Source organism: Coptis chinensis, chromosome 6 (assembly GCF_015680905.1).
Source record: "Coptis chinensis isolate HL-2020 chromosome 6, ASM1568090v1, whole genome shotgun sequence".
NCBI classification, from domain to species: domain Eukaryota; kingdom Viridiplantae; phylum Streptophyta; class Magnoliopsida; order Ranunculales; family Ranunculaceae; genus Coptis; species Coptis chinensis.
This window is the reverse complement of record NC_141461.1, coordinates 18,572,944-18,596,215: the sequence shown is the minus strand read 5'-3', so window position 1 is coordinate 18,596,215 and position 23,272 is coordinate 18,572,944. Positions and strand designations below refer to the sequence as shown.

The following is a 23,272-nucleotide window of genomic DNA, read 5'->3' as shown; positions in this document are numbered from 1 at the left end:
ATTTTATAGAGATGATCTTCATGGTTAGTTGAACACATCCACAAAAACTAGGTTATAATTCGCGTTGTAGGTGAAGTTGTGAGGCATGGTATAAACTATGGTATAAAAAGTATGGTAAATGGAACCTGCTTGTGTATATATATATATAATTACATTATAGTGTTGAAAAATTATAAATTCATAAATTTAATTGTAATATGTCGTAATTATTGTGGTCAGAATTGTGATTTTTGGAATCCTTAACTATGAATAAATGTCTAAATCCCACAGTGGATGGCGAATCAAATTGAAAGAGTTTTAGGAAAATCGTTTTCGGTAGAAACTATTGTTTTTAGCAATTTAGTTTTTTGTCTCATTTTTTTTTTAATTAGCTATATTGTTTAGGAAAAGTTGGACTCTGTGAAACTCTAGATGGGATTGTTTTTTCGTAATTAACTATAATATTTAGGAAAAATTAGAGAATCTATAAAACTCTAAATGGGATTATTTCCTTATTTATATCATACTTTTTTATAATTAGTAATATAGTTTAGAAAAAACTGGAGTCTCTGCGAGTGCTCCAAAAAATAGATTTGTGAGGGTATAGATATAATATATTATGTGAGCCATATTCATGACCACGAACATCACAGGTATGAGGAGCGAGAGAGAGACAAGTGGGTCTCGTATGGTATTGGGCCAAAGAGATGGGCACAAAGATGAGAGAGGCCCAATGACTTTGACGTAGAGAAAAAAGGAAAGGAGAGAATAGTGGGTCGTGTATGGTATTGGGCCCAATGGATGGGACCAAGATGAGAGGGTCCAAGGACTTTGACCTAAAGAAGAGGAAGGGGAGAGAAAGAAAGGAGGAAGGAGGCGGCAGTAAAAGGGAGAAGGAAAAGGGAGTGGAGAACTACGCGACAACTTGATCCTCCGGGAAGTCTCGGGGGTACGTAGGCAGTCCTTAATGGGTTCAGCTGAGAGGTTCAAAAGATAGGAGGTCTGGTCTTCGCGAAGGGACAAAGGAGAGAGGAGATGTGAGGTTAAAGGGTGTGAATTGGGTTCACACATATATATCTAAGGAATTGGAATATATAGTAATTATTGTGGCCGGAGTTGTGATTTTTAGAATCATATATCCTTAACTATGAATAAATGTCTAAATCCCACAGCGGGATGATGCATCAAATCGAAAGGGTTTTAGGAAAATCGTTTTTGGTAGAAACTATTATATTTAGCAATTTAGTTTTTTCTCTCCTATTTTTTTTTTTCATAATTAACTATATTGTTTAGGAAAAGTTGGAGATTCTGTGAAACTCTAGATGGGATTGTTTTTTTCGTAATTAGCTATAATGTTTGGGAAAAGTTAGAGACTCTATGAAACTCTAGATGGGATTGTTTTCTTATTTATATCATACTTTTTTATAATTAGTAATAGAGCTTAGAAAAAACTGGAGTCTCTGCAAATGCTCCAACAAATAGATTAGTGATGGTATATATATATATATATATAAATATAAAGATAAATATTTGTTTCCTATTTTATCTCCTACTTTTTCTTAATTAGCCATGACACGTAGACACTTTAGAAACGCTTCCTCAATTAAAGAGGGTAGAACTATAATATCTCTACTAGTAGTATCTCCTATAACTAACTTGGGTTCTTAAATTCATCTCGGTATTTTTCTTACGCATAATACCCCTAGATGAATAATTAACTCAAAACACCCAAATAATAATTAGAAGGACTACTTGGTCTTTCTAGCTTTTGTAAATTTCTAGTTCCCATAGTGTCCTTAAATTAAAGTATTGCTTAGGGCACTTTAAGCAGGAATAATTGGTCATTTTATGTGTTGGTGAATAAAAAAACAAACTCCATGTATCATTTGAATTGTACGCCACCATTAATGGCCAACTTTAATTAGCCTTCATTACCGACTTTAATTAGCTATTATGCAATCCCTTCCTCTTCCCAATCTCTCTGTCTCCCTCTCTCTCTCAAACTCATTGCTCTCCAAATTCTTCATTGGGGTTTTATGCCCATCTTCTCACCTTCAATAAATTGTTTGATTACCAGAAAAAATTTCAACTTCTGATTCCTCAATCAGTTTCGACTATACTAAATCAATTATCTTTTTCTTTTCTCTATTCAGGTTCGATACTAACCCACTCATTATCTGGGGGTTGTTAAATTTTAATAATTGAATTTTAATAAATGATTATTGGGCTTCATAATCTTAACTTTATAGCGCATCATTAGTTAGTTCCATGTTGTTAATTTAACATATATATGTATCTCATTCCAGTGTCAAAGAAGAACCAAAATTATGAAGTGACCAGAATTTATTTTGAGAATCTCTTTGAGAGTTATGGAAGCCCAATAATCATTTTAAATTTGATCAAGGTAGGTAGCTCTGTAAATTTGAGGAAATGTAATTTTTGAATGCATATTGTATGGAATAGTTACATATACTTGGGCATCTTATTTCAACAGTTTACTATCGATCTCTACTTGGGATTTCCTACTTTATTTTTATTTGTCATCATTGTTGGCTTATAACAGACACAGGAGAAGAAGCATCAAGAATCTATACTACATGCAGAGTTTGCTAATGCGATCAAATTTATCAATAATGATTTACCAGAAGCTAGCCGTATAAAATTCCTTCATTGGGATATTCATAAACATTGTAGAAGGTTTGTCAGGATATCAGTTATTTTCCTGTTAATGCTTGGTCTTCCTAGAGAGCATAATTTGTACTAAAAGATTATTATTTTCTGTTTTGCAGAAGAGATAAGAACGTGTTAGCTATACTGGGCAAGTTTTCTGTTGATGCATTGAACCGAACATATTTCTTCTATTGTCGAGTATAACACCAAAGTTGACACCAAAGGTCTCTTTCAAATATACCTTCCATGAGTAAGTATTTCTCAAATCCTATCCTCGATGTTGTCAGATCCAGATGTAAAGTTAAACAAATGAGTGTTAATTGTATTACAGTAGAAATGGTGGTCGCCAGTCATCTGCACATATCTACTTCGATGGTAAAATAGAAAATATAGATAACTTGGAATCACAACCTGGTCCACATAATGAAGATATTAATGAGAATCAATCCCTCAAGCCACTTAAGTTCCAAAAAGGTGTGCTTAGGACCAACTGCATAGACTGCTTGGATCGCACTAATGTTGCACAATATTCCTATGGTCTGGCTGCTCTAGGACATCAACTTCGCGCCTTAGGATTCATAGATGAGCCCAGAGTTGATTTGAGTTCTCCTTTAGCTGATGATTTGATGCAATTGTACGAGGCAATGGGTGACACTCTTGCACTCCAGTATGGCGGTTCTCCCACTCACAACAAGGTATCTCTCTTCATATACTTGTAAATATTAACAGACTTGTGCTTTTGAGTTAATCAATATTTGTCTCCTGGTCCAGTTGGAATGGATGGTTTAGCTTTAACCTAAAAGAAATTTGTGTCCATATCCAAAATATTTCACTGGATTTGCTTTAGTGCAATCAGGTGTGGCGGTGATATACCCTTACTCCTGATAATATTATATGTGATACCATTGCCAAGTAGCTTTTTTGTATATAGTAAAGGTGGATATTAAAGCTATGCATGAAGGAAGATCTGATAATCTATATTTTTCAGAATATTAAATGCTGGCACCAAATACCATTACCTTTTTAGGTGGGCAAAAGAATGTCATTCACCTAGGTGCTCGCTCACGGTCACCACCGAAGCTCTGCATCATCCATTTGGTCATTTAGGGTAATACAAAAGATCATTTTGGGAGAGATTTCTCTTATTACCTTTGCATGTTTTGTCTCTAATGAATGTCAAAGTTGTTCTTATAATGTTGGTAGACCATTTTTGACATGCTTCAAATTGTTAGCTTTTTGCAGCTCTTCAGGATATGCCTATAGCCATCAAGACTGAAACACCAAAATCCCAACATTATGAGCTGCCCACCTCATTTTTCAACATGGTGCTAGGAAATTAAGAATATGAAATATAGGTGAGTGGCTCATGTAAAGCTAATTACTTTCTTCAATTCAGTTTATTGATACTTAGATATGTCAACTAGGGTGTATATCAGTTTATATCTCTATGTTACGTGTTGTTGTTCTTCTTCACCTCACTGATCTGTTGTTATAACCCCTACTACTTAAAGAAACTAATATGTTTCAGTTCTGGATTTGTAGCCATACTGTCCTTGACATCCGATGTGGTTGGGGATCGTTGTCTTTATTCATCGCCCAGAAGTATATTAACTGCAAGGTTACAAGGATTTGTAATTCCACAACTCAGAAAGCATATATCGACTCCCTGTGCAGGTGTGTAGCTTTTTTAGTATGCCTTAAATTGGCTTACCTCAATTTAATATTGGAAATGTTTGCATCTTTAATTATTTATAACAGCTTTGTTTAGAGGTCATTCCCTATTTAATGTGACATGATACACAATCTCCTTAAGGCGGTTCATATAACTAGATGTGATTAAGCCTTTAAGGCTTTACTCTGACACTAGAATTATGGTCAAGTGTCATTGTGCCCCTCATAGTCATCCACACAATAGTCATGGAAAGTTTTTTTTAGTCATCCACGCACAAATGTTGGAATTTTTTTGTTCAACAAAGAAAAAATAGTGTTTTTTACTAATATGGGTTTGTGTTATGTGGTGATCATGTCATATTTATTTTGATGCCTACTATATTAACTAGAAAAACAAAGGTCATCATCGGTGTTGATAACAATGTTAGAGGAGCTTTTGTCTATCTCTTTCATATTTAATTCTATGTGGCCAATCAATGGGTGATGTTTTCAGCAGGATTTGACTTGTGTATAGTTGGGATGTGCAATTTTTTGGCTTGCTGTTCAGTCCTTTTTCTTCATGGGAGGCACTAAGAATGCCCCAAAAGCTGAACAATATGTTCCTTGATTCAGTGCCACAATTGATTGTGTCTCCATTGACTCATTTTATACTGATTTTACACTAATGGATCATTTTCCGATATCAATATTTTCCAGTCTGGTCTCTTTATCTTTATGATATTCTCTAATTTCTTCTATCTCTCCATCTCTCTTTCTTTCTTAGTTTTGTTTTCTTTCTCACAAAGACCCATACAAAATTTGCTTTCTCCATTTCTCTATCCCTTCGTGATGCAATTTACTAAAATCCAACCACTACACTTACATCAGAACGATGCCAACTCATGCTTATGAGGGAGCCCTCCATCCTCATTGTTGTTAGATGTCTTTGCTAAGAACTCCTTGGAAAAGTGATGTATTAACATTCATCTCTTACAAGTAGTAATGTACATAGTTTGTTGGACTTCAGCTAACAAATGATTATGTGCTCTGGGAGTGTTTTTATTTTGTATAAAGTTGACTATAAATAATGTTGTTTAGTACTTACTGTGTTATTGTTTTTCACTATATTATTGCTTTATAGACTGCGCACTTAATATATAACCAACTTATTTTCCATTTGCTAGCGTTAGGAAATGACTGGGACCGGAGGCCATCCAAATTTGCTTTCTGTTTGTGATAATAGTGTGCACTAATAACAGCTATTCTCTTTTTTTTTAAATGTCTTGCAAATAAGTGCATCCAATCTATGCTAGGTATGCGTGTTGATGTCGATCCTATTTTATATCAGTAGGCTTACTTGGAGATTGTGTTAATTTATCTGGCATTGAACTTTTATATCCTATTCTTCTTAACTTTACCATGTTCTCAACGAGTTGGGCATCTATGATCATCTTTAGTGGTATTAAATGTTAGTAGCATAATCAATGTGAGTAAATAGTTATACAAGTGTTGTGTATGAAATTTCTAATTACTTTAGCTTTAAGCATTCAAATAATCCAAAAAATATGTGTACTCGCTAACAACAACCCTTATATTTTAAGTTGCAAGTGTTATTTTTAAATTTTCCCTTTGACATACACCTTATTAAAGTAAATGCTTACACAGTTACACTACTACAATGACGAAACTAGCAAGTACCAAAAGTAATAACTATTACTCTCGGCATCCAAAGAAAAATAAATACGAATACTAACCACTAATTAAAATTCATCAAAACTTGAAGCACTAATGTGTTGCATGTTGAATTTCCTCGCGTCCTTTTTTATTGCGTCCATTACAGCTGATATTGTATCCATCCACTTTCGTGTTTGTCATTCTGTTATGTTTTTTTTTCCTTGACTTAATTTATTGGTTTGTCTTGCTAATTTTGATTTCAGACTATGATTGTTTTATTTTCTATCATTTTCCCCCATAGAGTAACTGTGTCTATGGAGCATGGAAGCATTAACTTTGGTTAGAGCACTCTAACTGTGTTCTAAAAGGGCCATTGGTACAACGAGCCAGGTCATTAATATATTCTCACTCATATGTTAAGAAAAAGGTTGAGTTTTATTGCGGTTTCTGCTACTTAGCATGTTTTATATCATGCTTGTTAGATTTATGTGCATGTTATGCAACACTATCGCCAAGAATTGATCCAAGATCTTGACTCATTGGTTGAAGATCCTCATAAAGGTACCTCTCATGCAGCGATGATTCGGTGAGTGAGCAACTGTTTTTCTGCTAAAGAGCTTAAGTAGAAGCTTTTTTGTTTAACATTTTAGAAGCTTCACTGCTTCTCTGCTAACCAATCTTGGTTACATTCTCAACAACCCCTTTTCATATTCTTAGTCATTTGTATGATGTTTCATTCTTATTTGCACCAAATTTCGTTATGTGTGTTTGACTTGAAATTTTGACAGGTGTTGAGACTCTTTTTAGTCAGTCTTTCTTCACTTATTTATCTCTCGCTTTGGTTTACACACCCATCCTTTTATCTCAACGTAGAAAGCTACTGGTAACTATCTTGATCATTCACACCAGCTTCATGAATATAGTGACTTAAGGCAATTCTATGTTGTTGTTTTTAATTTTTTTTATTTTATTTTATTTTATTGTATATTCAGGTTCCTTAGTATTGGTATGCTCTTGCTGGATTTATCGATGTTCAGGCAAATTATCTTGGTATGTGCCATATATAATTTTGTTTGTTTTTTGTTTCATACTTCATCTTTAAGTGAAAACTGAAAAGTGTTAAGTTTAGACAATATTGTTGTTTTCCGCATTGCCATATGTCATATGTAGGATAATGTCATATGTAGGCTTCCGAGATTCGGCCTTTTCCCTAATTTTTTACTACATAAAAGGTCAAAAGTTGTTGATTAATAATTCATTGCGGTCTTTGACTCATTTTTGTGAGTGAAACAAAAACTAATTAGCAATCTAAGATGGTGATTAGGGGTTTTACTTTTGCTTAAAATTTTAGAAATGAGATAGGAAGAGATAAGATAAATGTGCATATGCTTAGAAGTTATCTCTCCAACTGACACTGGATTTGCATCTTGGGAGCAGTTGTTGTGTTCATTAACTACTGATGATTTAATGCAATTATTGTTGGAGTTATCCCTCACATGAGGAGAAGCTGAAGTTAGTCTGCATGAAGAAGGCTGAGCGTGCCATGCGCTCATTTTGGTCTTGCACAAGGCGCGACACGCGCTCATGCCTTGCTCGACCTCCAAACACTTCAGCGCGCCATGCGCTCAGTTTGCTCTGCTCGAGGCACACCCCGCGCTCATGCCTTGGTCGACCTCCAGGCACTTCAGCGCACCCCGTGCTTAGCTTGTTCTTGCTCGAGGCGCACCCCGTGCTCAAGTCTATTTTCAGAAGAAATCTATTTTTGTGGACCGCGAGTTTGCAATAAGAGTTAGAGTTTTTGGCAAAACCTAACACTCATAAGAGACATGAAAATACACAAGAACAAAGAGAGAAACCCAATCTTGAAAGCTATCAAGATTAAGAGATAACATTTACAGAGATACAACCCTGTAAATAGAGAGGAGTGATCTAGTAAGGTGAGAGACTGCAAGGAGTGATTGTAATCTTCCTTCCCACTTTATAAAGGACTAGCTCTTGTGGAAGTAGGCACCATTGGCCAAACCACAGTAAATTTTTGTGTTGTGGTTTGCTTTTACTGCTTTACATTATTATTTGTTGTTAATAGTTATTTAGTGAAGTTGGGCATGTTAGTATAGGTTGTAGTTGATATTTAGAATTTGTCTAGAGTTGAATTGAGTTCAAATACAAGTTATTTGTATAGTGGGGAAATCGAGTGGTATTGGTACAAACCCCAACAAGTGGTATCAGAGCCAGGTTAGATTAGCCTAGGGTGTTATCCAAATCTTGGTTGGAAGGTGTTTGACAAAACTCCTGAGAGAAGATTTGAGTTTAAATAACTTGTAGAAATGGACCATTCCATGAACACTCGCATGACGAGTCTGAATAGGAAGAACTACACCATTTGGAAAGCCAAGCTAGAAGACTTGCTTTATTACAAGGACTTGGCACAACCCATTGAGAATGGAGGAGAAAGACTGGAAACTGTTGCTACGGCTGAGTGGAGCAAGCTTAACAAAAAGCAATTGGGTACATTTGACAGTGGATTGATGATAGTGTCTTTCACCATGTATCCCAAGAGACTACAGCTTTTGGTTTGTGGAAGAAACTCAAAGACCTTTATGAGAGGAAGTCGGGCGAAAACAAAGTGATGGTCGTTAAGAAGTTTGCCGACACGAAGTACCAAGAAGGTTTTTCAATGTCTGAGCATCTTAACGAAGTACAGAATATCATTAATCAGATGCATTTGATGAAGATTAATTTGGGAGACGAAGTTGAGGCTTTGTTTCTATTAGACTCTCTACCCAAAAGTTGGGAGACATTAGCAGTCTCTTTACACGGAGCAGCCAAGGATGGAATTGTTACCATGGAGATGGCTACCACGTCTTTGTTAAATGAGGAGACTAGAAAGAGTTCAAAAGGAAGCTCCTCTCGCTCAAAGATCCTTGTCACAGAGAAACGGGGGAGAGGTAGATACAGAAAACCATCTCGTTCTAGAGGTGATGACAAAAGTAAATCTAGGGGTGAAGCTGGAACTCCTAAGGCAGAGAGGCAATGTTACTATTGTGCCACCAAGGGCCACTTCAGATATGAGTGCATAACACTGAAGAGGAATGAGAAGAATAACTGTGTACATGAAGACATGGTGCAGAGGAATGGAAACACAGGCAGAGATACTACCGCACTAGTCGACTACCTAGTGGGAATTGTGTCAGATTGTGGTGTGTGTTGTCTTAGTACCTCATGTTAGGATACAGAGTGGGTGATAGATACAGGAGCATCCTATCACGTCACACCGCACAGGAATTCTTCACTACCTACAGTGGTGGTGAATATGGTGAAGTGAAGATGGGTAACAATGGCGTCTCGAAGATTATAGGCATTAGTGATGTTCATATAGAAACCAATGTCGGCTACCCCTTGACACTCAAGGATGTAAGACATGTCCCTGACATTCGACTAAGCCTAATTTCGGCTGGGAAGCTAGATGATGATGGCTTTGTAAATTCGTTTGGTAACGGGGTATGAAAACTGAGCAGAGGTTCCATTGTAGCAGCCAAAGGAAAGAAAACTTACTCTCTTTACAAAACACAGGCTAGTTTGTATAAAGCAGAAGTGAATGCGGCAGAAGAAGAAGCTTCCTCTGAACTGTAGCACAAGAGATTGTGTCATATGGGCATAAAAGGGATGGAAGTTTTGCTAAGCAAAAGGCCTTGCCAAACATCAAAGGTACACATTTAAATACATATACTCACTGTTTGGTAGGAAAGCAACACAGGGTGTCTTTCCAAAGATTCCCGTCTCACAGAAAGGACAATGTCCTTGAACTAGTGCACACAGACTTATGTGATCCTATAAAAGTGAAGTCCCATGGGGGAGCTTCATACTTCGTGACCTTTATTGATGATGCATCAAGAAAGTATATGGGCCTATAGTATGAAGACCAAGGATAAAGTACTTGGCGTGTTTGAGAAATTCCACAGCATGGTGGAAAGAGAGACTGGGAAGTTGTTGAAGTGTATTCGCTCAGATAATGGGGGTGAGTACATTGGGCCATTTGAAGAGTATTACCAGAGTCATGGGATTCGTCATGAGCAGACCGTTCCCAAGACACCATAACAAAATGGAATAGTAGAGAGAATGAACCGTACCATTGTAGAGAGGATGAGATGCATGATATCTCACTCTAAGCTACCTAGAACCTAGTGGGTAGAAGCAATATGTACAGCTGTGTATGTGATCAACCTATCGCCGTCAAAGCCTCTGAATAGTGATTATCTAGAAAGAGTATGGTCAGGTAGAGATGTTGATTATGGATACTTTAGGGTATTTGGGTGCAGGGCATTTGTGCATATTCCGAAAGATGAGAGATCCAAGCTTGATGACAAAGCCAAGCAGTGCATTTTTCTAGGTTATAGAGATAAAAAGTTTGGTTACAAACTCTATGATCCAATTAACAAGAAGGTAATCTGAAGTCGAGATGTTATGTTCCTGGAAAGACCAAACCATAGCAGACTTTGAGGAGGGTGAGAAGCTACAGGCTTTCACCAATGATCTTGTTGATTCAGAACCAGAAGTTCCTACTGTGGAACGTGTAGAAGGCATTGAGAATGCAGAAAGCCATGAGTTTAAAGCTCATGATGAGAATCTTATTACTCATGATAGGATAGAACCTATTGGTATAGAAGATGCAGATAAAGTGCATGAACCACCACCAAAGCAAGTAGAAGTGCATCCTCTTAAGGCACCATCAGATGGGGCAAGGATGTCAAATAAAGAGAGACTAGCTTCAACCAGGTATCCACCACATACGTATGTTCTACTATCGGATGGTGGAAAACCTATGTACTATCAAGAGGCACTTGAATGTATAGACAAAGAAAAATGGTTGAAGGCCATGCATGACGAGATGGATTCTTTGCATAAGAATCACACTTATGAGTTAGTTGAGAAACCGCAAGGATGAAAAATTCTCAAGAATAAGTGGATATACAAAGTCAAGCATGAGGAAAAAAATCCTCACCCAAGGCACAAAGCTCACCTTGTTGTGAAGGGATTCGGTCAAAGGAAAGGGATTGACTTTGATGAGATTTTCTTTCTTGTAGTGAAGATGACTTTTATCCGGGTGGTATTGGGTATGACCGCAAGTATGAACCTAGAGGTTGAGTAGCTAGATATTAAGATAGCTTTTCTTCATGGAGACCTTGAAGAAGATGTCTACATAGACCAGCCAGAGGGGTTTGAGGTCAAAGGTAAGGAGCACCTAGTATGCAAGCTGATAAAGAGCTTGTATAGGTTGAAGCAAGCACCGAGACAGTGGTACATAAAGTTTGATTCCTTTATGGTGAAGCAAGGATACAAGAAGTCTGCTTCCGATCATTGTGTGTTTGTTCAGAGATTTCCAGATGGGGATTTCATAGTGCTCTTGTTGTATGTGGATGATATATTGGCTCAAACATCAACAAGATATCCAAGCTGAAGAAAGACTTGAGTAAGTCCTTTGAGATGAAAGATTTGAGTCAAGCAAGGCAGATACTTGGGATGTGGATCACTCATGACAGAAAGAGTGGGAAGTTGTGGCTTTCTCAAGAAAGCTACATTGATAAGGTATTGAAGAGATTCAACATGGATCAAGCAAAGCCAGTCAGTTGTCCGCTTTGTGGCCAGTTCCGCATGACCAAAGAGATGTGTCCAAATGGTGAGCATGAGCAGAGTCAGATGGAAAAATTTCTTATGCATCCGCAGTGGGCAGCTTGATGTACGCAATGGTGTATACAAGACCGGATATTGCTTTGGCCGTTGGTGTTGTAAGCCGTTTTCTGTCAAATCCGGGTAAGGAACATTGGGAAGGTGTTAAGTGGATATTGAGATATCTCAAGGGAACTTCTAAATCGTCTTTGTGTTTTGGTGGAAGTAAGCCCTTACTTGAAGGCTACACTGATGCAGACATGGCAGGGGATGTTGACTCGATGAAGTCCACCTCCGGTTATCTGGTTACTTTTGCAGGGGGAGCAGTTTTTTGGCAATCTAAGTTGCAAAAGTGTGTTGCCCTCTCCACTACAGAGGCCAAGTATATTACAGCCACTGAGTGTTGCAAAAAGTTGTTATGGATGAAGAGGTTCTTCAACGAACTAGGGCTAAAGCAGAAACAGTTTGTAGTTCTATGTGACAGTCAGAGCGCCATCCATTTAAGCAAGAATTCAAGTTTTTATTTTAGATCCAAGCACATATATGTGCGTTATCATTGGATTAGAGAAGTACTCGAAGACAAGCATTTGTGTATCAAGAAGATCCATACCGACAAGAACGGGTCGGATATGATGACCAAAGTCTTACCGAAAGGTAAGTTTGATATTTGTTGTGCTACCGCCGGAATGGTAGCGGACTCCTCCTGTTGATTTAGAAATTGCATGGAGGTATCCCCCCTCATTGTTAGGGAGGGGGAGATTGTTGGAGTTATCCCTCACATGAGGAGAAGCTGAAGTTTGTCTACATGAAAAAGGCTGAGCGCGCCATGCGCTCAGTTTGGTCTTGCATAGGGCGCGGCACGCGCTCATGCCTTGCTCGACCTCCAGACACTTTAGCACGTCATGCACTCAGTTTGGTCTGCTCGAGGCGCACCCCGCGCTCATGCCTTGGTTGACCTCTAGGCACGTCAACGCACCACGCGCTCAGCTTGTTCTTACTCAAGACGCACCCCGCGCTCAAGTCTATTTTCAGAAGAAATCTATTTTTGTGGACCGCGAGTTTGCAATAAGAGTTAGAGTTTTTGGCAAAACCTAACACTCAGAAGAGACACAAAAATACACAAGAACAAAGAGAGAAACCCAATCTTGAAAGTTATCAAGATTGAGAGATAACCTTTACAGAGATACAACCCTGTAAAGAGAGAGGAGTGATCTAGTAAGGTGAGAGACTGCAAGGAGTGATTGTAATTTTTCTTCCCAATTTATAAAGGACTAGCTCTTGTGGAAGTAGGCACCATTGGCCAAACCACGGTATATCTTTGTGTTGTGGTTTGTTTTTACTGCTTTACATTATTATTTGTTGTTAATAGTTGTTTAGCAAGTTGGACATGTTAGTATAGGTTGTAGTTGATATTTAGAATTTGTCTAGAGTTGAATTGAGTTCAAATACAAGTTATTTGTGTAGTGGGGGAATCGATTGGTATTGGTATAAACCCCAACAATTATTACGGCATACCAATACTCATCTATAACTAGTGTGACTCTGCTGGATTGCTTCACAATACCATGGGTCATTATTTTGACATGGATCTTCAGCGGCACTCGATATTCCTTAAGGCAGTTCTTCGGTGTTGCATTATGCATAGGAGGCCTCGGTGTAGTTGTGCTCTCAGAAGCTAATGAGTCTCATTCAGGTCACTAATTCTTCACATACGACATTCATAAAATCTACTACTTTTGTACCTTTCATGATTCAGTTTCAACATTTACTCAATATCGTAGTGACAATCTTCACAATTAGATGGAAGATATTTGGATATGAGTATAAATGACAAGTTTGTAAGGTTTAGGATAATATGATGTTGATATTGTTGTGAGTGCTTCCAGATACGTAGAGACTATGATGTCTAGAACATGAAAACATGAAAGAGATGGTCCTCTCTAGAAAAATTACTTTTCAAATAGGCATTTAAGCTTGCAACCTAATTTCTACAACATTAGGAACTTCGCCAACTCTAAAAGATCCCACACTTGGTTCATCTTATATAAACAGAAATGGGACCATAGAAAAAAATAATACGTTAGGTAACATTGATCAAAACGTTCATGCACTTTGATTCCCACGTTTAAGACCAGATTACTACTTCCATTTCTGACACACCATGATCGTGGTTCCTAAGGAGGCTAACTATCAGATAAATGAACCACTAAAACGATTGACAACTCAAAAGTCAGGTTTGAATATAAATTATCCAATTAAATAAGCTTGATGTTGAGACTAATGGTCCTAATTAGGGTTGTCAATGGACCGGTTTGGGTTGGGTTTTGGAAAATCCGAACCCAAACCGATAAGAAAATTGGGAACCCGAAACCAAACCGAACCAATAATATTATGTTTAATCCGAAACCGAACCGAACCGATAAGATATATTACAAACCGAACCTGAACCAACTCAAACCAAAAACTATAAAATCAATTAAATTTTAAATTAAATTAATTAATTTTAACCACACAATTGATAAACATATACAAAATTAATCATAAAATATTACTATAATGCTATCTTATCTGTTCGGGTTCATATCGGTTCGGTGGATGGTAAACCCAAACCAAACCAATATCTTATCGGTTCGGTTCGGTTTCGGGTCTAGAGGGCAAACTAAATTATCAAAACCCAAACCATTTTTTATCGATTTGGTTCGAATTGGTTATCGGGTTATCGAGACCCATTGACAGCCCTAGTCCTAATAATGGGCCAATGTGAGGGATGTCAACTGCTTCCCACCTACATGGACTTTACACTGCAGAATAATGCTTCTAATAAAGAATGCGCAATAAAGAAGAAGAAATTATAATCACAAATAACAAACAAGGACACGATATATTGATTAGGTCGGTAGAGGTGGTGGTGGCAGAACTGTTTTAAGGTTTCACCGCCAATTGCAAAACTAATTTAGTGGTGGTGGGTCATGCTCATGGAGGAGTCCTTCATAGGGTCTAAATGTGGGTGAACATTTTACAGGTGGGAAGAATCCCATTGTAAGGGTACCTCTTATGCTCATGCAGCGATGATTCGGTGAGTGAGAAATTGTTTTTCTGCTAAAGAGCTTAACTAGAAGTTTTTTTGTTTAACATTTTAGCTTACCCATGTATTGCATAGGACTAGCTACAAAGTGAAGTGGTTTATAATGCAGCCCACAAACTTGGAAATAGGTTTCATATCAAAACTATGTGTTTTGCTTTATTCCATATGACACCCAAGTTACTGTAGTTACTAATTCTTATTGTTGGGGATGTGGCATTGTCTTATTTATCTCTGGCATGGTGTTAAACTCGCAGAGCCAATTTACGAGGTATTGTGAAGGGAAGAGCTAACAATCCCAGTTGATAAGATTTTCATTATATATAGTAGCTAGAGCCTACGATGGTCTCACGTAGAAAATACTTGGGTAGCCGAGGATTCATTTACCTTACTCATTTTTTAAAATTAATATGTTTCTCAAGAGCACTAATATATAAGAATATTTGATGCTAGAATTGTAGAATTGCCAGAATATTTGGTGGCCTTTGCATGCCTAAATACTAATTTACAATGAATTTCAAGACGATATATGAGAATAATGAATTATGTATGAGTACTTATCTTTTAAACAATAATTTATTATGTACGCTGAATTTTGAGATACCGTTCTTAGTTTTCAGTCACATTAGAAGAGCTTTCTTCAATTACATCAAGCTCCTTAGGCTATTAAAACCAAGAAAACGAGCAGGAAGCACTAAGCACTTAAACGACTAGCCTTCACAGGACGACACTTCTATTGCAAGATTTATCAACTCTCTCCCTACTGTATAGACATAGTCTAAGTGTTAGATACTTAACTGCCAATGGGCTCTAATCTAGCTCTCAATGCAAATTGCTAGATTTTGAAGCGTGTTTTTGTAAAGCGTTGGGACAAGCTCTTGATGTATATGGACAATGCAACATATCAACTGATCCATCATCGCTTGAGGAGTAGTTACTTACGAATATATGGTTGCAACATATCAGATCTTATAGTAGAGGACATGTCAGAGCGACCTACTTCTTTTTGTTATTGTACTTTAATTCTTATATTGATGTAATATCCAATGTAAACTGAGTATGCCGTTGTGCCGCATATGCTATTGTAACTCCATTTTGGATGTATGATTAACAAACCAAATGACTATGTTTTGGAGGTTATGTCCCATTATTCCAATTCAATGCCTACAGTTGTATATTACCTATTTACCTAAGGGTATGACGTTACAGAGATGTTTTTGATGTACTAACATTTTATCTTTGTCATTTGCAACATGTACTTGCTAGGATGTGATTTGGAGATGTACTTAAATGTTTATTGCTTACATATGTATGAAAATCAAAATTTTAAACAGCTGCCAGTGCGTATACTCAGACATAATGTGAATTGTAAGTATGCTCACCCAAATTATATTTACACTCTTCGGTAAGTTTTATTTGGCATTGCGTGCAGAGCACGTGCATCTTGCTAGTATATATAAAGACATGGGACCCTAAAGACATTAGAACTTCTATATTATTTCTTCTTCTTCTTCTTTTTTTGTATATTTTAGAACACACGCCAAGCATTCAATAAGTTCCATCAATAGAAACAGAATTGATTTCTAAACGAGTCCGAATTTGTTCACCAGCGGCTACTGCTGGTGAAATCCACCAGCGCTAATTGAAGCCCACGTGTATTACTAAACTATCTGTTTTTTCTTTTTTCTTTTTTAGAGAAACAATATATCTAACAAACAAAAAAAGAATAAAACTATTTCTTCTCCAATTCTCTCCCCAACAATGTCGTATTCTTTGTCTCTCTCCCACTTCCCTACTCCTTCCCTCAAACTTCTTTCTCTCTCTGATTCGTTTTCTCTCTCCAACAAAGAGGACCCAATTCTGTTACGCAAAAGAGGAACCTCCTTATTAAGTAATTTGGTGCTCTTGATCTCTCTCTATCACCAAGATATTATTTTCTACATTCTCTATTTTTTGCTTTTTATTGGTGTTGCTTGTTGTTGCTCATTGATCTTTGGTTTGTAGTTCAGGTACAACTAATTTGTAAATGTGTGAATTAATTTGAATTTGTAAGTTAGGGTCTATGAATTTAGAAATTGTTAATAATTGGTGGGTTTTGGTATACCTGTAATGAATTTATGATATGAATTTTTCTGATGCTTGTTTCCGAGAATAATGCAACACCAATTGGACAGTTTCATATTCAAAAGGAAAATATGATTATCAATGAGTTATTTTAAATTATTTGTTTACAACTTGGTGTAGTTTAATGATGTGGCTGCTTGATTTCTTACTATTATATTTATTAACAATGCTGCTCATAGAGTTTTTGGGGAAGCTACTGCTACCTTGAATTTTCTTTTTATTAACAGTGCATAATTTTAAAAGTTTGTTTGTTTTAAATTTTCAAGAAATGAGTGGAAAATGTTGTTGCTTGGTCTTCTGAAATTCTTTGAAAAGCTTGTTCATGGCAGCCCATATGCATGTATTTCGATAATTCACCGTGATATTAAATTCTTGAAATTGGTTATGTGATTTAAACAGTGATTTTTAAATGGATCTTTAGCTTAAAAGGCAAAGCGCTTGGGATCAAAATGCGGCACATTTATATCCCAAGAGATGGTGGTTCGAATCCACTAAGATCGTTAGAGTTGAAACATATGCAAATTAGTATTGATTCCATGTATTTGGTTTAATTTCTTGTGTCTTCTACATCCCCCAAGTCGTGTTAGTTCTCGTCACAATCAGTTTAACTCTCTTAAATTTGTCCCCGTTTGAATATTCTTAGTGCTCAAGCTTAGAGCTATTTGTAGCCAATAACTCCATCTCCAAATAGCTTATGATAGCACTAGTTTAGCCAGATGAGTCATACTATGTTTGGTGCTCTAAACTGAACTACGACAGGAGCCCTAGCTTGGCAGCTCTTTTTTTCAGCCATGTGACTGTTAGGTATACCATGCATATTTTATTTGCCTTCTGCATTTATAATTTTCCGATTGCGAGTTCAACTTTGTCAAGCTATCTAAACACCAAATACCTATGGTAACACTAGTTGATCCAGTCACAAGTCACTTGAACTATGGCAGCAACTCTTGGCAGCTGCTCTTTTTTCCTTGATTGTTCTTACCAAAATACGTCATGTTCAGCCTTACGTTATACAAGAATTTGAATGTTAGTTATACAATATATTATTTTCCTTCTAACATGATTTATTTTCTTCCGAATACGAGTTCAACTTCGATCACATGGTGCATTGAACACCACAAAGCATCTATGGTGTGGAGCCATAGCTACAACGGTTTCAAGAACTATTGTTGCTCCGCTTGAGAGACTTAAGCTGGAATATATAGTACTTGGGGAGAAGAAGAACTATGTGAGCTCATCAAGACAAATGGAGTTTCAAGAACTATATAGTACTGTTGCTGGGATTACTGCTTCCATACTTTGCTCACCTAAACAAATGGAGTTGGGTCCCATGAGAACGTTGCTTTATGGGGCTATTGTTGGAACTTGTGCTGAAGCTTCCACTTATCCATTTGAAGTTGTGAGGAGACAGCTCCAAATGCAAGTCCAAGCTACAAAGTTAAGCACATTGGCGACTTACGCCAAGATAGTGGAACAAAGAGGCATTCCTACACTGTATGCAGGACTTGTTCCTAGCTTATAACAGGTTTTATTCTAACAAGTTTTATTCTGACAAGTATACTAATCCTTGACAGGGAGCGAGCTCTTACTCGGTTCTATTCTGATTTGATACCACTAGTTGAAAACTTTGTCAGGTTATCTCACAACCATAACAGAACATCCAATAAAATAGAGAGCTTTCAAAATACTCCTTTCAAAATAGAGAGCAAATTAAGCTTTATGTCCCAAACATAACATCCAATAAAACTACCGCGTTACAAAACAATAGATTATATCCCAAACTGGCCAAACATAACCTACTAGCCTTGACATTATTAATGGTTCTTCTCTAGAGCTGAAACTTTTTCTTATTTACAGCAACATAGGTTACTAAGCCCTTGACGAGTCTTGAAAATGTAGCCTTCAGACCGGACCTCCTAGATAACTTGGCATGTATAACATAGGTACAGGGCATTCGCTTGAAACGAACAATTGATTCCTATCCTGGTTACTGGTATAAGGCATTCGCTTGAAACGAACAATTGATTCCTATCCTGGTTACTGGTTAAAAAGAATGGTCCATCACTTTGTTGTTGATGATTCACTTGTGGAGCACCATCAGTGTCGTACATCATCGGGTATCCCGTCATATAAGTTGGTGGATAGATGATTTGTTGCATAAGCGACACCTGATTTGAGTTATGTGGTGGTTGGTATGTAAAAAACTCGTACACAACAATGAATGAAAATAAAACTAATTATAATTACTGTGATATGATAATGCAAGAAGAAATCCCTGCCCCATTTAATTTGGGTTATATAATTTTTTGGTATCACACCTGAGTAGTATTGTAGGTATTAGGATGAGCATCCAAATTGGTCGGGTTCCTGTTTTCGCTTGCCGAAGGACCTGATTGTTGCAAAGTAAAGAGGCACAATCATGTATAGGTTTGAGCTTATTTCAAAATAATAAGGAAAATAAACAAATTTGTTTGTAAATCTTAGAAGAAGCTCATCCACTCACTTTTAAAGTATCACCCATATCAATTGGGTTACTTGATAGTTTGTCCGTCATGGTTGCATTTTCATCTCCAGCACCTATATATACAAAAATTGTAAGTGTACATGTGACAAACCAATGTATTCAAAAGAAAAAAATACAAGTACAAACCTTTTTGCTTGGATTGAACTGTCTTCTTTTGTGCGATCCTTTCCAGAACACCCTTCTTTCTTTTGACGAGCCTCGACTTGGCTTTACTTTTGGGGCTCTCAATTGCACATCATCATAGGAGTCTTGTGGTGAATTATCACAAGTATCTAATGTGATTTTTTTTGAATTTCCCACAACTCGTTCTTTCTCCAAAGCATCTAAGGCTATCAATTCCTTATGGAGTTCTAGTAACTTTGAGTTTGCATAGGCACATAATGAATTTTTGACTTTGCACCAATAGCAATAACATTTTGTGAACAACTCACTGTAACAAGTCGTTGACAATGGATCCAAGTCACTACGAATTGCATCACCATATGCGTCATAGACAACTTCATTTGTACACTCCTTCGACCACCTCTTCAAATAATAATGTGAAGGCAAACTTGTAAACTCCAATTCATGGAACAATTTTAACACATGAGAGCAAAGGATACCTTAGAATTCAAACCAATAAATGTTTTTCAAAATAAATCCAAATGATAAGCAAAACAAAAATATTAGCGAAAAATAAAGTACCTTGGAATTCAAATTTTCTGCACGAACATTGCACTATTTGTCCTGCTTGAACATATGTCAGTGTACGATCCTTTTTGTCCGTTCCCCTCTCTTTAACTTTTTAAATATTAGTACTCTCGTCTCCCGATTCCTGCAATAAACGAAGATTAAGAAGTTTTGTATACTCTTGCTGGAAAAGGCTAAATATCTTTTTTATATATTTTTTTTATGCTTCTCTCTCAACACGCCAAGTAGAGATTAAGTTGGGTGCAATTTGCTTAGACTTGGTCTCTGCTACTCTTTCATTCCCGCGCAAATGGTCCACAACCTTTGAGTACTGGTCAACAAATTGTCGAAGAATGATAGTACTCCCAAAGTATTGCTTCAGCAATGAATTGATGCCCTCGCTTCTTTGAGTTGTTGTCATCCCAACACAAAAAAAAAAACGCGTGCATAAACTTGGGCCCACTTTTCACGTGACTTATACAAAGTACTCAACCAATTATTTTCTTCCAATCCAAATTCTTTAAGCATATATGGCTTCCCAATTCTCTTTAAATTCACTTACAATCTCTGGTTCATATATGCATTTCTTGAACATCGTATAAAAATTTTCGAACTGACCAAACTTTTTCACCAGATTCTTTAGAGCATTCATACGTAGGTGTCAAAGACAAAGTTGATGACTACTATCTAAGAATACATCATCAATTGCATTAGAAATGGCCATAGCTTGATCAGTGAAAATAGTTTTTGGCTGTTTTCCCCCCATGGCTTCCAAGAACGTGTTAAATAACCAAATGAATGATTGTGTGGTTTCATCACTCAATAAGCCACAACCAAAAAGCACTGTTTGTCCATGACTGTTAATACCAACAATTGGAGCACACACTAGATTATAATTATTTGTTTTGAAGGTTGTGTCAAAACCAATTGCATCACCAAATAATCCGTAGTCTCGTCTTGACTTCGCATCACAGAAGAAAACTCCAGTTATTTCATTGTCTTCATTGTACCGAATAGAATAAAAAAAGAATTTATTCTCTCTTTTTTTTTCCCTGAAATAATCAAGAAGACATTGGGCATCTCCTTTCTTGAGATACTCCCTTCGCTCTTTCTGCAACTGGTTATTACAGTCAATTCGAGTGTAGTCCAGATATTTGGCTCCTCCCGCTTCTGCGCAAGCATAAGAGTGAATTTGACTTGGTTTTAGTCCCGCCGAATACATTTTCCTCATCATTCCTTCCTAGGATTCATCTGTTGACCTGTGAGACCTTAATAAATTAGAATCTAATGGAGGAACAAGATCGTGACTATGTTCACTAGTGAACTTAGTCAAAACATACTTCTCATTCTTCAACCTAATTTCAAACTCAGCCAAACACTTAAATCGCCTTTCATCTCTCTTTTTTCTCCGGCGTTTTGATCATTTTGTATACTCCTTCGCAAGAACAACAAAGACAACATTTTAATATTTTTTTAGAATCGGAGCGACTACTGTTTGATCTTTTAACCCTCACGCTAAACCCAACTGCTCTTGCATAACTATTATAATAATTGTGAGCATGTTTAACACTGTCGAATGTCATTCCAATTACTGGTTCCATTTTTATTGAACAAAATGACAAGAAAAAAGATAAAACGAGTAGAGAGACGAGGGGAGTCCGAATTTGTACGAGAAAAAAAATAAGTATTTTGTTATTTTTATTTTTCCGTACTTTTTGTTTTTACGTGAGGCAGGAGAAGAATGGAGAAGAAGGGGGATGAGCGGGAGAGAAAGAAATTGGAGGGAAGTGGGAGAGGACAGAAAGTACGAGAAATAGTTTAATTCCTTTTTTGTTTTTTAGATATATTGTTTAGTTTAGTAATACACGTGGGCTTCAATTAGCGCTGGTGGATTTCACCAGCAGTAGCCGCTGGTGAACAAATTCGGACTCTTTCTAAACATAGCCTAATCAATGGTTGCATCATGCATGTAGCAGTGAATGGAATGTGGTTATTTTAAGAACTAGTGATTTCCCCCCTTCTTTGAGCTCTATTATTGACCGACAATCCCATTATTCTGATCAACCATCTCCATAAACAGTGGCGGAGCCGGGGGGTCCAGGGTACGCCCTGGCTCACCCTGAAATTTGGCAAAAAACAGTACTTTGAGTTGGTACTTAGTGCGTCTATTATGCTTTGAATTTTCTCTTTGTGCCATTGAATAAAGAGGGTCTTTAACTAATTGTAAAAAAGTGAACTATGAAGGGTTATTTGGTGAAGGTAATATTTCATTTGTTGAGCAAATGGATTCATCCAACCGTTAAAATGAAAAGTTAGAGGAGTACTCAAGTTAGAAACAATAAGCTGATCATATCATATGATTCCATGCTTCTTTAAATTTAATTTTGTTGGAAACCATGTAGAATTTTTGACTAACTTATCATAATTGGTGAAAAAAAACAAGATACATGACTTATTAATAAATAAATACTCAGGATCTCATTTTGTCCAATTTACTAAGGCTAAACTTGATTAACTAGTTGCAATGAGTTGTGACTCGTAACCAAATTCAACACTACTTACGAATTAGGAAATCTCCATTACCTAAATATATTAACATAGTTTTTTTATTTTCAAATATTGACTAAATAAATTAAGAAGTGCTTGTTTACGTAAAATATTTATATATATTGATGAACAATGTTGAACTAAAATAAAACAAACTAAGTTCATGTAGTTGTGTACACACAAATTGAGTTGAGTTGAAACAAATTTCTGGCTCCGCCACTGTCCATAAACTGACCAATGACAAGAGGAACAGATTGAATCCTCTTGTCTTCCTCCTGAGCACGGAGGAGTTCGTGTTTGAGAATCTTTTGTTTGTCTTTGACGTATTCTTCTTGAATGTCGACGTGAGGATGATTGGTCGGTGTCTGATTTGAAAGATGCGTATGATGCTGGTGGTGTGATTATGGATTTTGGATCCAATGCCATTGCTGTCGTTATGATTAATTTTGTGTTTTCTGAGGAGAGAAAATTGAATAGGGCGGTAGAAGAAGATGGTGTAGGCAAATTAGATTTGGGGAACGGTATACGTAATTAATTGGACGGTTTGTCTGAAACTCTGAATAACTTTTTGAAAGTATTGTGTTGTCTGTTTCAATGTATTTTTTGGTCATTTCACAATTACTAAATAGCCAAACGTGTTTAACAAATTACTAAATATTGATAATTCACTGAATTTTCTTCCACAG

General features: G+C 36.8%; 1 long non-coding RNA gene across 1 annotated transcript; it reads left to right on the top strand.

Moving 5' to 3' along the window:
• The first annotated feature begins 4,188 nt into the window (after positions 1 to 4,188).
• LOC147491914 (uncharacterized) lies at positions 4,189 to 15,989 on the top strand. The gene is made up of 4 exons (XR_015199285.1): positions 4,189 to 4,325; positions 6,277 to 6,856; positions 6,966 to 7,023; positions 15,562 to 15,989. It is a non-coding gene; the product is annotated as an uncharacterized LOC147491914 (long non-coding RNA).
• The last annotated feature ends 7,283 nt before the right edge of the window (positions 15,990 to 23,272 follow it).